This window comes from Sus scrofa, chromosome 7, assembly GCF_054392235.1.
Source record: "Sus scrofa isolate SSC_HxYL_T2T_F1_AM1 chromosome 7, Sscrofa_HxYL_maternal_Yorkshire_Landrace_v2.0, whole genome shotgun sequence".
Taxonomy (NCBI): domain Eukaryota; kingdom Metazoa; phylum Chordata; class Mammalia; order Artiodactyla; family Suidae; genus Sus; species Sus scrofa.
In genome coordinates this window covers 42,532,630-42,547,476 of record NC_139389.1, presented here as the reverse complement: position 1 = coordinate 42,547,476, position 14,847 = coordinate 42,532,630, and the positions used below count along the sequence as shown (strand labels likewise).

The following is a 14,847-nucleotide window of genomic DNA, read 5'->3' as shown; positions in this document are numbered from 1 at the left end:
ATTCTTCATGTGGTAGCCATACAAATCTTAAAGTTTAGGAAGACAGAATTGCCTTCTTTGCTTAAAACCTTCCAGTGGTATCTGACCTTTACGCTTCTCTGAGATCTGTAAGACTACATGGTTTGGTCCCTGCCTCTACTTCTTCATCTCATGCCTCATTCTGCTTAGCCATGGTGGCATATCTTTTTTTCCTTGAACTTGTCAAGCTCTTCCTCACCAAAGGTCGTTTGCCTTGCTTTTCTCTCTGTTCTTCTCTTTGACTTCTTAACATTTGGATCTCAGCTCAAATGTCACCTTCTCAGAGAGCCTTTCCTGATAACCCTATCTTTATCATTTCACTTTATTTCCTTCAAAGTGATTATTATAATACCATGTTAAATAATTAGTGAAAGGCTATGACAGACTTAGCCAGGGGAATGATAAATAAAGTGGCTGATATTTGAGAAGACATGTAAAAAATACTACATGCAGGGGGAAGAAAAAATCTGCAAGTCAAATACAAGTCTGGACTTGTATCCAGAATATATATAGAACTCTCAAAACTCAACAATAAGAAAAAATATTCACTCAAAAAGAAAAGCAAAAGATTTAAATAAACACTTAAAGAAGATATCCTGATGACAAATAAGCACATGAAAAGATGCTCAAAATCATTAATCATTAATAAAATGCAAATTAATAGTGGCATATGTACACTACTGTATATGGAGTGGTCAATGGGGACCTGCTTATAGCACAGGGCACTCTACTCAGTATTCTGTGATAGCCTATATGGGAAAAGAATCTGAAAAAGCATGGAAATGTGTATATGTACAACTAAATCACTTTGTTGTTCAGCAGAAATTAGTACAATATTGTAAATCGACTATACTTCAATAAAATTTTAAAAAACGAAAAAAGAAAAAAACCCACAATAAGACATCACTATACACCTATTAAAATGACTTTTAAAAAACAACCAGAAAAACTGATAATACAAAGTCTTGGAAAGGATGAGGAGTGTCTGAAATTGTCATTCATTGCTGGTAGGAATGCAAAATGGTATGGCCATTTTGGAAGCAACTCAGGTAGTTCTTTATAAATATGACCTACATATGACCCAGCGATTCCATACAAAAACCTGAATAAGAATTTTTTAAGTTGAGTACCCATTATGGCTCAGCAGGTTAAGGACCTAAATTTGTCTCTGTGAGGATGTGCGTTTGATCCCTGGCCTCTCGCAGTGAATTAAGGATCCAGCATTGCTGTGAGCTGTGGTATAAACTGAAGATGCAGCTTGGATCTGGTATTGCTGTGGCGTAGGCCTCAGCTGTAGCTCCAATTGGACCCATAGGCTGGGAATTTCCATATGCTGCAGGAGTGGCCATAAAAAAAAAAAATTTATACCAATATTATTAACCATTTAGAAAACTGGGTAAAACCCAAAGTTTCATTTAATTAGTGAATGAATAATCAAATCGTGGTATATCCACATCATGGATTACCATTCGGTAGTAAAAAGGAAGGAGTTACTGATAGACGTAACAGTATAGATAAATCTCATATGTATTATGCTGAGAAGCAAGATTCAAAAGGCTACAGTCTGTATGATTCCATTCATATGTCATTATGTTGAAAGCAAAACTATAGCAATGAAAAATAGACCAGTGTAGCCAGTGTCAGAGACTGGGGCAGGTTTCACTGCGAGAGAAAGCCCAGGGGCTGTTTTGGGGATGACAGCGCTGTTCTATGGTTGTTGTGATGGCAGTTTTTTAAACTCATAGAACTGTATACCAGAAAGAGTGAATTTAACTGTCTATTAATTTAAAAATAAACTTAACAGGAAGATCATAGACCTTACTCCAAGTACTGGGTAAACCTTGATTTTGGTTTTTTGTTTCATCATGCTGATTCTTGTACTCTCAAAACAACAAAATTCAGGTGGTCGGGGGTTAGGCCGAGGAAGGTCAAGGGCTCATGGCCTCCGGCGGGGCAGTACTTGAGATTACCCTTGCCCTTTTCCCCTCGGGCCGCAGTGGGGGTGAGCACCTTGAACACTGTATCCCGAGCGCCGGCTGGGTGGGCCTGGTTATGAGAGGGTTCAACCCGGGTCCACCCGATGCTGCGAGTGAGATGGGAGCCCATATCTGCCCTCGGTGCTGGAGTAGCCCGAGGCTAGGTCTACTCCCAAGCCTGGCAGTCATTCTCCGGGAACGTGTGTTGTGGAGCTCGGGTCATGGCGCTTACACTCTAGTGGGAGGTGGCCATTAATTGCATGCACAGGGTCGCTGGAGCTGTGCCCTCACCCAGACCAGGATGGCTTAACCTAAGGAAGGAAGTGTCAGAGGCCCTTTGTAAGAGTAAACTTCTGGGGCAGTGCCCCTAATTTGATCGTAAAGTAATTAGTAACTGACGATTTGGTGCAAAGTTTCAAGCACTGTATGTACCATGGGGACTATATCTGTGACCAAATTAGAATCTCTGAACCAAACCAGGTGGACTGCCAAGTGCTCTGTCCTACAGGTAGGAGCTCGGTGTCATGTGTGCAGAATTTTGAAAATCTTTTGTCTCATAATGGAGTTAAGGCACATGTAGGAAGCTTTCATACCGTGTATGATAATTTAGAAATTCCATACCTTGGTTATGTGGTGTGCTTTTGGCTCTTTGAAGGCACTTATTTTGTCTAGTTCATGCTGTTATCTACTTGAACACAGATCAGTTAGGGCCTTAGTAGGAAAAAAAAAAAAAAAAACCAACAAAATTCAGTTTGTATCTTCTTTTCAGAAAAGAGGTATCTGATTACAGGAAGTGTTGGTTTCCCTTAGGCAGCCCATGTGTCTATTCTTCTTGCTTTTTATTAGCTTTGGTTACATGAATGAAGTTTTAATTTTCTTATCACGAACTTGAATTATTATTACCAGGATTTAATTTTATAGTAAAGGTGCTTTTTAAAACTACTTGTGGAAAATTTTTTAAACTTATGTTTTCCTGGAGTTCCTGTCGTGGCTCAGCAGTTAACAAACCGACTAGCATCCATGAGAACACAGGTTCGATCTCTGGTCTCACTCAGTAGGTTAAGGATCTGGCATTGCCATGAGCTGTGGTGTAGGCTGCAGGCTCGGCTTGGATCATGCGTTGCTGTGGCTGTGGCGCAGGCCGGCGGCTATGGTTCCCATTCAGCCCTTCCCCTGGGAACCGCCATATGCCACAGCTGCGGCCCTAAAGAGACAAAAAGGCAAAAACAAACAAACAAAAAAAACCCTTACATTTTCCTAAGAGTAGGATGATTTTCAGTGCTTTATGACCCAGCATTCCATATATGAACTTTAAACTCTTATCCTCAAAAGTAATTAGACTAAGAAGGAGCATAATACAGTGTTTTACCCAATTTTTGATACTCTGTACTCATCTCTGTATTAAAACAACTGTGTCCGCTGGAGGACATGAACATTGAGTTAACATTTATCAGACAGTGTTTTGTACACTAACTTCATTATATTTTGTCACAATCCATTGTGTAAATGTTAGGTTAATTACTTGAAACCCAGACCTACTTGCTTCAAAAATTTCCATTTTGAAGTACATCAGAGTCATTATTCACTGCACCTTTTGATCTCCTTTGAAAACTTGCTAGCATTTAGTTTCCTATTATGTCTGTCAACAAAAGGAACCCACTTTTTGTCCTGCTGAAGCGTGACCTGGTGTGTATAGCTCTGTTTCATGAGTCTACAGATACAGGGTTGAATTTGGAATGCATCCTCAACCTTGCTGCACCGTTTGATACTTATCCCATTTTCTGATGTCTTCTCTTTCCAAAAAGCAACTTGATTTATTTATGGAACCGTTATTGCAGTCATCGCATTTTAATTTCCTCTATCATCTTCTCTCTCCATTTGGGATGATATGCAATGTGCAGGGATACATTTGATGTTCCAGTGGGTATCATAAGGGAATGTTGAAGAGCTAAGTAGCGAAGCTTCCTCATACAGAATCCATTCAGTCAGCCTGTCCTCAATCACAGGGTGGCACCGTAGCTACATCCTCATCCACGTCATAGCATTTCTTTTAACACTCGTCTTTAAAAACTATAAAACCAAATATTTAAGAGCACTCTGGATGTTTACTTTGCTGAGCCTTACTAGTGGTTTTGTTGTTTTATGGGATGCTGTAGAGGAATCCATTGTTAATCACGTCCTAACCCTATAAAATATGTAACAAGCTGCTGAACAGAATGATGACAGCAGACAGAGAACAGAGTTTCATTTGAATTCATGCAAATGTAGAGGTTTCCCAGAAAGCCAATTTTAAAGCATGAGCCACATTTTGAAAATAAAACAAAGAATAACGCCTTGGAGTAGAAATCTGTAATGAAACCCATAATAGCTGAAAGAGTACAATAAATTCTGAGGGGAGAGCTTTCCATTTTCTTTTCCTTTTCAAATTCTAATACCAAACTCTATTAGTAGTCAGTATAAAATAATGAGACATGAAGCCCTGCTGGTGTAAAACTATTACTAATCTGTTACTTTGCATAAATTTTCACTCAAACGATTGTCTGTGGTCTCCTTATGAAGGACCTGTTATATGCTTTCCAGCTAAACAGATGAGACCTATTAGCCATCTCCTTTGAATGCATGGTGTTGGAATTTGCAGGCTTTGCACTTTTCACAAGTTGGGAAAAGAAAGAGATTATAAGCAAGAAACACAAGGGCATTTACTCCAATAAGAGATCAATGTTCTTATATGAATATGTGAATTGAAGTCCTTTTCATTAATTTTAGTGCCACATTAGGGAAAAGTAGAAAGACACTTAAAAAAAATTTTTTTAATTGAAGTATAGTTGGTTTACAGTGTTGTGCCAATTTCTGTTGTACAGCAAAGTAACCCAGTCGTACATGTGTATATACTTTTTCTCATAACATCTTCCATCATGTTCTGTCCCAAGAGACTGCATATAGTTTTCCATGCTATAGAGCAGGACCTCATTGCTTATCCATTTTAAATGTTCATAGTTTGCATCTACTAACCCCAAACTCGTAGTCCATCCCACTCCATCCCTCAGATGCTTTTACTCATATTTGAAAAATCTGTGTATTCTAAATTGGTCACCTTCCTGTATCAAGGTCATATCGTTGTTTAGCTTTTAATAATTACAACAAACTTACCATTGCCTCTTCCACAAACTCTGATCTTACCCTTGTGTTTCCTGTTTCAGTTTGTTGTTTCTTGGTCACATGAACCCATAATTTAAGTCAGCTTTGATTCTTTTCCTCTTCATGTATTTAAGCAGTTGCCAAGTTGTGAAATTTCAGTCATCTGTCATAATTTCTCTCATATCTGCCTCTTTTTCCCATTCCCATTGCCACCATCCTAGTGCAGGCCATTATGGACTCATGCCTGAATTATTGCTTTTTTTTTTTTTGCCTTTTGTCTTTTTAGGGCTACACCTGTGGCATATGGAGGTTCCCAGGCTAGGGGTCTAGTCAGAGGTACAGCTGCCAATCTACACCAGAGCCACAGCAACTTAAGATCCGAGCCACGTCTGCGACCTACACCACAGCTCACGGCAACGCATGATCCTTAACCCACTGAGTGAGGCCAGGGATCAAACCCGCAACCTCATAGTTCCTAGTCGGATTCGTTTCTGCTGTGCCATGACGGGAACTCCCCAAATTATTGTTTTTAATTGATTTCCCAGCCTCTAGTTACTTCCCTTCTAATTCATCCTGCATGTTGCCACAAGATTTATCTTACCCGAACATGGCTTTTCTTATACTTACCAATTTGAAAGTTTGGAAGTGTTTGTAAAAATAATTGAAGTCATTAATGTTATTAAGAAATGGCATAGTTTAGTGGTATATTGGCTTTGGAATCAAACAGACATGGGTTGGAATCTCAGATTAATCCCTGAGTAGTGGTATGACCTTAGAGAGTTACTTGACTTTTTTGGGTCTCGAGATCTTCAACTAATAACAGCAGAAATAACATCAGATTATTGTAAGGAGTAACCACTATATGCGAAAAGTCCAGCTCAATTAGTGATAGTTATTACTAATAGTAGTGTTATTGTTACCTTTAGGACAAAATTGAGAAGGAGAACAGAGATTAGAAGATGGGACTAGGAGTGATGCCACCAGTTAGAAAGCATAAAGGGAAAAGAGGCCTTCTTCATTGGCAGATGCTTCTGAAAGAATGGAGATTTTTAAAAATGCATATTTCTGATAATATTTACATTTTTTATATAAAGTTCTCCTCTCCTTAAATAGTCGACAGAATGTAATTCTTCAGATACATGAAGTAAGACTTTGACAAATCCAAGACCAAAGGCCATTAGTTTAGTGATTGAGAGCATAATGCTGACTTCCCAGACCGTGGTTTCATACAGAGCAGTCAGGGGCAGATGTGGGTGAAAAAGAGAGACAGATGTAAGAGAGACTATCAAAGGTGAGTCAGGAGAACTTTGCAGCCAATGTCGGGAGTAAGTTGTGGTAGAAGAGTGTAGACAGTGGTAGGCCTTTTATCCAGTAAGTTTAGGGTAGAAAGGATGAAAGAGGGCACCAGCTGTAGCATCCCTGGCAGCAGGGATAACTGGGCCTTCCCACCACAGGCCAGTGACATAAAGCATTCGGAAGACAGAAAGGAGCCAGTGTCATGGATAAGTGTGGAAGCCAGGACCTCCGTGAGTTGGAAAGACTAATGACACTGTTTTTGCATGACATTTGGGCTGCACTTGGGCACTCTTGTTGTCTTTCTGTGTGCTTGCCATCCTTGTCTCATCAAATGGAGCATGCAGCTTCTGCCCCTCTTCTGCAACTCTTGATCATTGTAACCACTGATCTCACATTGATCGACTGAGACTGAGAAATCTCACATTTTCAAACATTTTTGAGATAAGCATTTAGCAAGTGGAAGTTATAAGAAACAGTGGCAAGCACTAGATGACACAACTTTTTAAAAAAATCCCTTATTACCTAAAACCCAGAAAGAAAATAGTTATTCATCAGTTTGTTTCAAGGTTTATCAGACCTTCCAGTCTATTTAACCACAATGAGTAGAAATGTGCATCTGCATTCACGAAGCTTACCCATAAGTAAGCACGATATAGCCACAATACAAGACATCCATTCTTTCAACAAATATTTGTTAAATTTATAACACAGTGTTTGCCAACTTCTGTGCTAGGTAATGAGGATAAAGCAGGGAATGAGACCTAGACCTTTCCCTCAAAGTATTTACAGGCTGTAGGTATGTATTAGCTCCATTGTGTAAAAAGTTTTGTTGGTATGACACAAAGCAGCAGCAGTTTAGAGTAATCAGGGACCACACCTGTGGTTGGAAAACCAGGAAAGAAATCATTTATCGTTTGTTTAAACTGGATCTTGAACGGGTGGGTAAGCAGGCTTTCAATAGATAAAAAGAAGGGGTTAGTGAAACTTGAATGAGGCATTCATTTGAAAAATGTTCAAAGCAGGGAAACTATTTGCAGAGCCCAAGTGATATTAGAGGGTAGGTGACAGATGAACCTTTATAGGTTAGTTCTTAGTCTTGAGTGTACATCAGTATCTCCTGGAAAGCTTGTTAAAATGCAGATTCCCAGGCACTTCCCCCTTCTGAGTCATGAAGCCCAGAGAGTGGTCCAGGAACTTGCTTTGCTTCCTAAATTTCTGTTATTTTCTGTTTAATAAGCACATCAGGTGGTTCTAATTCTGTGTGTCCTTGAAGTACACTTAGAGAAACACTGACCTGGTCCCAAACATTCATTCAGCCCTTAAACTGCTTTCTAAGCATCTCTGCTAAGTGGTTGTCTACCCTTTGCATGAACTGGGACTCTTCAGAGGCTGCCTCTTGTGCTTTTGAATGGTCATGCTAAGAAAGGTTTTCCTTTTAGTGAACTGAAATTTCTTTCTCTGTTCAAGCTGTTGATTTTAGCTTTCCCCTCCTGAGGCCGCAGAAAGCAGTCATATGCCTTTTCCCAAGTGAGAGCCCTTCAAGTATTAGAAGACCTCTCTTCTGCAGGCTGAGCACATCCAGGTCCTCCCTGGTTTTGGTCCTTTTCTCTGTCCTGGACGCTTGCCTCTGAATGCATTCCAGTTTTTCTGTGACCTTTGTAAAGTGTAGCACCCAGGACTAAACGTTATTACTGCGTGGTCTCTGAGTTGCGAGTGAATAGTACCCAGATGGGCCATGTGGTTTTATCAATTATTTCCTCATATGGTCCTCATAAATATTGTAATGGAAACATGGGGACAAAGGGTTGATTGGAATAACCTTTATTAAGAGCTTATCTACCACCGAGAAAAGCAAGGGACTGGAACTGGCTTTTGTGCTTGGTAGTTGTCAGCTACTAAATTTGGGGATGTAATAGAATGAGGGAGAATACCATTCATGTCCCTTTTATTCCCCTGTGCTTAATTTTGCTCTCCATCTTGGCTTATAAAAATAGGCATCTCTTACCTCCTTCCCTCTTATGTCTTTCTCCCTTTCCCTTCTCTTTTTTTTTTTCCTTTTCTTACGTGTTAAGAATTTTGCATGTGTCAGGTTGGAGAGTTCATCGGAGCTGTCATCTCCTTCCAGACTTTCAGGTAGGGCAAAAGGTGGTACAGCCCTGGAGATTCTGGGTGGGAGAGGAGGGCTTTAGCTGAGGGACAGAGCAAAGTCAGCCATTTCCCTCCCTGGTCTCCTTCCTGTGTGGCCCTTGACACCCTCTGATTGCTACAGAATGTTCTTAGGCTTGGGCTCTGAGCTGCAGCTGAACAAACTGAATTTAAACCGTAAATTACCTTTTGGAGAGTTATGTAAATGTAGGTCTCTAGGTCTGTTTTAAAGCTATTGAACCAGGACCAAAGAATATTCATGTATCTTCCTGCAGGCTTCATTCTCCTATGGCTGCAATTTTAACTTGGTTTTTTGCATCCCACCAACTTCTTTAAATTTATCCCCAGAAGAGCTTAAGCTTTTCAAAATAGGGTGAATTGTTTCAAAATAGGGTGTTTTTCTAATATGGTAAGTTATATCATATAGCCTCCTCCTAATAAAAAGGCCGATGGGTAGGGCAAAGGAGAGGGAGAGATAGTGTTGTTTTCTTTATCCTGAGGAAGGCCGATAATAATTTTTCCTGTGTTGTAATCTTAATTATTCAGAATAGATGTCTGGTAATTAGCTCTTTTGTGTCAAAGTTCAGTGTGACTGGACAAGACCTGAACTCTAATGACCTTGAATTTTTCCACTTTCTTGCCCTTTAGCAACATAGTAAATGTGTTGATGACCATCAGCACTCTTGTTTCCTCTCCTGCTCATATTTTTCTTCTAGAATAAGAGTGCCAGTGGGCCTTACAGGAATCCCATCACAGTTTCCAAATATTACTAGCATTTTAGATTCTTTTTGATTTTGCTGAATTATTTGCAACATCTTAGGTTTGTTGCTTGTTATACCAGGTAATTGAAAAGTCCCTTGCATCTCTTCCTATTTTTCTGATCCCAAAATTGACAGCTGAATTGTAACCAATTGCTATATACACTGACCCAAATTCCTTATCTCTAATTGATGGGTCAAACATACTTCCATTAACAAAGCAGCAGGATTTTTCTGAGTCTTCATTCTGCTGCAGCATTTTGTCTCAGTACTAGTCAACTTTTACACAGCCTGATATATTTTCATTTACTTAAAAAAGAAAAAAAAAAAACTGCAGTTAAGTACTCTTGGCAAAAATCCAAGCAATGACAGTTCTTTTGATGAGTTGTAAAATTGCCATTAATAAAGAAGAAAAATATGAATTACACAGGGAAGAATTATTGTTGATTTTTTTTTTAAACCAAGAATTTTTAAAGGGTCATTCAAGCTTTCTCATTAGCCAGGTGCACAGGAATTTTGCCATTCCTGGCTTAATTTACCTAGATTTGTGTGTAGGATTTGACCTGAGTCTTTTCAGTATGTGTTGGAGAGAAAGCTTCCACCCTGCCTAGCTCTTTAATATAGTCTAGTGACATTTGCTTTGGCATCAAATAGACCTGAGTTCAGATCCAACTGTGTGGCTTTGAGTAAGCTGCTTCTCTAAGCTCAATTTCCTTATCTATAAAATTTGGCTAATATTAGACCCTACCTCATAGAGCCCAGGATTAATTGAAATCATAAAAGTAAAGATGTACTTAGCACCTGACATAGATCTACCACCAATACATGCAGATATGGAGGTGGCGAGAATTGTCCATGAACAGAGTCCACTCCACTGCCTGCTGGGGAGAGAGAGGCACTAAACTAATCCTGTAAGAGCAGTTGTTGAATGTTACCTGAGCAACACAGGCGAAGTACAGGGTGCATTTAAAGAGGCTTCTTTTCTGTGGTCAGTCTCTGGTGATGAGTCACACTGACTGGAATGTGCCATGCCTTCTGTGGGGCAGATGGTACCCAGTGACCTGAGCCATGTGGGTGGAGTCCTCACTGCCCAGGTGTCTTGCTTTTTGTTTTGCTCTAATGTTTAACCCTGGATTCAGTGAGAACTTTCCTGACAGCACCAGCAAGACCTCTATCAGGTGGGAGAGGAATTGCGTTAGTGACCTTTAATACACTCTTTCAGCTACTACCTAGACTATGTGCTTCTAGAACAGAGTTTTCCAATTTTCTCTTCAACAATGCTTGGCATAATGTTCCACATATGTACATATGTATACACATGCATATATATGTACACATATATGCTCTCAATAAATTTTATTAGCCAAGAGATAAGTCCATAGCCTTTTCTCCTCTTGAGATATCCATCTTGCCAGATTATTTAGTAGCCATGTCAATCAAACATCTTCTGAAATTGTAAATTCTATAATTCATTTTAAGATATGATGATATTATTTATTTCAGTATGTATTCAGACAGTTTTCTTTCTGTTCAAATGTCATATTTAAAGAAAAAACTGTGATGATAAGATAACTCAAAAAGAAGATTTTTTTAAAGAATATCTATTTTAAGAAAGCTTTTTTTTTTTTTTTTTTTTTTTTTTTTTTTGTCTTTTTGCTATTTTTTGGGGCCGCTCCCGTGGCATATGGAGGTTCCCAGGCTAGGGGTTGAATCGGAGCTGTAGCCACCGGCCTACGCCAGAGCCACAGCAACGCGGGATCCGAGCCGCGTCTGCAACCTACACCACAGCTCACAGCAATGCCGGATCGTTAACCCACTGAGCAAGGCCAGGGACCGAACCCGCAACCTCATGGTTCCTAGTCGGATTCATTAACCACTGCGCCACGATGGGAACTCCAAGAAAGCTTTTTTTAGTAGATACAGAGAATCTCCAATATTCTTTGAGTGTGTATACTTCAGTGTAATTAAACAATAACCCTAGGAAAAAATGGCTAACAGGAGGCCCTTGCTGGATCACACTGACTCCCTATCAGGCTAACATATCTTACATTAAGTTCATACCTACTGCTTGGTCAGTATCCTTCCTGGAAAACTTTGATTTCCTCCACCCTTTTATTAGACTCTTCAGCTTGACTGCTGGCCACATATGGGGATAATCAAAAGAAAAAGACTTAGGACCAAAGAATCCTATCTAAGTTTTTTTACCTATGGACCATTTAAGAAAGTAATACCCTGCAGGTGGTATTATTGTATCGGTCAGAATAGGAAGGGTTATACTGTAGTAACAAACAACTCCAAAATCTTAGTGGTTTATTTTTCACACATCCAGCAAACTAAATGAGAGTTGGCAGGGGGCTTTGCTCACTGTAGTCATTCAGACCCAGGCCGGCAGAGACTCCCTTTCAGTATATACTTTTCATGACCACAGAGGCAGGGGAGAGTTCCTGAGGGTCTCACTCAAGCAGTTAGGTCTTCCAGTCCAGACATGGCTCATATCACTTCCACTCACAACTCACATGGCCCCACAAGCCACAGAGCAGTGGGAAATTCAGTCTTGCATATGCACAGGAGGGGAGCAGAACTGAATATACACATCAGTGAGTAGAAATAATGGCTATAGAAGGGTCAAAATGGCAGAGGTATAAGATAGCGTGCTCACCTGCACCCACAAACACATAAAAAAAAAAAACGCATCTACATATAGAACCATTCGTACAGAACATCTACTGAACATTGGCAGCAGAAGAACTTAAACCTCCAAAAAGGTCAAGAAACCCTCCACATAACTGGGCAGAACAAAAGAAAAAAAGAAGAGAGAGAGAAAAGGAATCAAGATGGGACTAGCATTCCTGAGAGGGAGCCATGAAAGAGAAAAAGAACCCATACTCTGGGAAGCCACCTAACCAATGGGGAAATCAGCTGAGATGGAGGGACTGCAAAGTTGCTGAGAAAAGCACAGCAGCTGGACTAAGGAGGGCAAAGCAGAGTGAGAGCCACACAAATCATCTGCACCACTGCCCTAGACACCACAGCCTGAGCTGCTTAGGCAGGAGCTGGGCCCTGAGACTCAGGCTCCGGAGGTCAGTTTCAGGGAGAGGACTAGGGTTGGCTGTGTGGAGACAGCCTGAGGGGCTAGGGAGCAGTGTGCCACCAGCTGGGGAGCAGAATGCCACAGCCAAGGGAACCCGGGAAGAGGTCTGGGCCCATAGGAGAAGCAAGGTGCCCTTTCTGGGGATGGCAAGAGGAGGAGGAGTGGACCACCATGGGAATATCCCTGCCCATGTGTGGATTCTCAGAGGGCGGGTCACCTCTGGCACAGGCTGTGGGTGGCAAGAGGCTACTTGCTTGGACTATGGGAGACTGGGTGCTTCTTGCACAGGCTATAGGTGGCCAGGCACCTCTTGTGTGGGCTAAGGGCAGTGGGGGGCTAAGCACCCCTAATAAACATGAGGATGTTAAAGAAGGACTTCAAAATCACAGAATGTGGGAAAGGAAGGTCAGAAAATCTAGACGCTGTTTCTTAATAATGTGTTTGAGCCTATGTGACTATCAGGCTAAAGCAAGCAGATATAGGAAGGGGTTGACATACTTAAAAAACAGGGCAATCACAGATCAAAACCAAACATTACATTCACAAAAACTGAAAAGAAAAATAGAGAAGCATAAACTAAACGGAAATCATCCAACTAAGAAAAGAAAGAAACAAAGGAGAAACATAGAACCAACTGGAAAACAAGGTTTAAAATGGCAATAAATACATTTTTATCAATAGTTACCTTAAATGTCGATGGACTGAATGCTGCAATCAAAAGAGACAGAGTGGCAGGTTAGATTAAAAAGCAGGAGCCTACAATATGCTGTCTACAGGAGACTTACCTTAGGGTAAAGGACACATATAGATTGAAAGTGAGAGGATGGGAAAAGATATTTCATGCCAATGGACAAGATAGGAAATCAGGAGTTGCAACACTCACATCAGACAAAGTAGACTTTAAAATGAAGGCCCTAAAGAAAGACAGAAGGACCTATTTAATGAAAAAAGGATCCATTCAAGAAGAGGATGTTACAGGAATTCCCGTCATGGCTCAGTGGTTAATGAATCTGACTAGGAACCATGAGGTTGTGGGTTCAGTCCCTGGCCTTGCTCAGTGGGTTGAAGATCTGGCGTTGCCGTGAGCTGGGGTGTATCTTGCAAGATGAGGCTTGGACCCCACCTTGCTGTGTCTCTGGCGTAGGCCAGCTGCTGTAGCTCCAATAAGACCCCTAGCCTGGGAACCTCCGTATGCCACGAATGCGGCCCTAAAAAAGACAAAAGACCAAAAAAAAAAAAAAAAAAAAGGATGTTACAATCATCAATACATATGCCCCTAATATAGGAGCACCCAGACATAAAAGGAGAAATTGATGGGAAGACAATAATAGTAGGAGACTTTAACACCCCACTCACATCAATGGACAGATCCTCTAGACAGAAAATCAGTGAGACCACAGAGATCCTAAATGACACAGTAGAAAAGTTAGACTTCTTGACATCTTCAGGACATTACATCCAAAAAAATCAGAACATACCTTCTTTTCAGGTCCACGTGGAACATTCTCAAGGATTGACCACATCCTGGGGCACAAAACTAACCTCAGCAAGTTTAAGAATATAGAAATTATTTCAGCTATCTTCTCTGACCACAGTGGCATGAAACTAGACATCAACCACAGGAAAAGAAATTAGAAAAAACTGACTACACGGAGACTAAACAACATGCTACTAAAAACCAATGGGTCAATGAGGAAATCAAGAAGAAAATTAAAAAATACCTTAAGACAAATGATAATGAAGACACAACCATCCAAAATCTATTGGAAGCCACAAAAGCAATGTTTAGAGGGAAATTTAGAGCCATACAGGCCTTCCTTAAAAAAGAAGAAAAATCTCACATTGACAACTTAACCCACTATCTGAATGAATTAGAATTGCCAAATCAATCCTGAGGAACAAAAATCAAGCAGGAGGCATAACTCTCCCAGACTTCAGGCAATGTTACAAAGCTATAGTGATCAAGATGGTGTGGTACTGGTACCAAAACAGACACAATGGAACAGAATAGAGTATCCAGAAATAAACCCAGACACCTATGGTCCATTAATCTTTGACAAGGGAGGCAAGAATATGAAATGGGAAAAAGACAGTTTTCAGCAAGTGTTGCTGGGAAAACTGGTCAGCCGCATATAAATCAATGAAGCTGAAACACACCCTCAAACCATGCACAAAAATAAACTCAAAATGGCTTGAAGACTTAAATGTAAGACAAGATACCATCAGACTCCTAGAAGAGAACATAGGCAAAACATTCTGACATCAACCTTACAAATATTTTCTTAGGTCACTCTCCCAAGGCAACAGAAATAAAAGCAAAAATAAATCCATGGGACCTGATCAAACTGACAAGCTTTTGTGCAGCAAAGGAAACCATTAAAAAAAAAAAAAAAAAGGACCACCTACAGAATGGGAGAAAATAGTT

General features: G+C 40.4%; 1 protein-coding gene and 1 long non-coding RNA gene across 6 annotated transcripts in view; one reads left to right on the top strand and one right to left on the bottom strand.

The window, feature by feature from the left end:
* BTBD9 (BTB domain containing 9) overlaps positions 1 to 14,847 on the top strand; it is a 406,522-nt gene that overhangs the window by 156,161 nt on the left and 235,514 nt on the right.
* On the bottom strand, positions 5,433 to 13,038 carry LOC146401534 (uncharacterized). Its single transcript, XR_014810108.1, has 2 exons — positions 11,226 to 13,038; positions 5,433 to 10,932 (listed from the first exon to the last, which is right to left on the bottom strand). It is a non-coding gene; the product is annotated as an uncharacterized LOC146401534 (long non-coding RNA).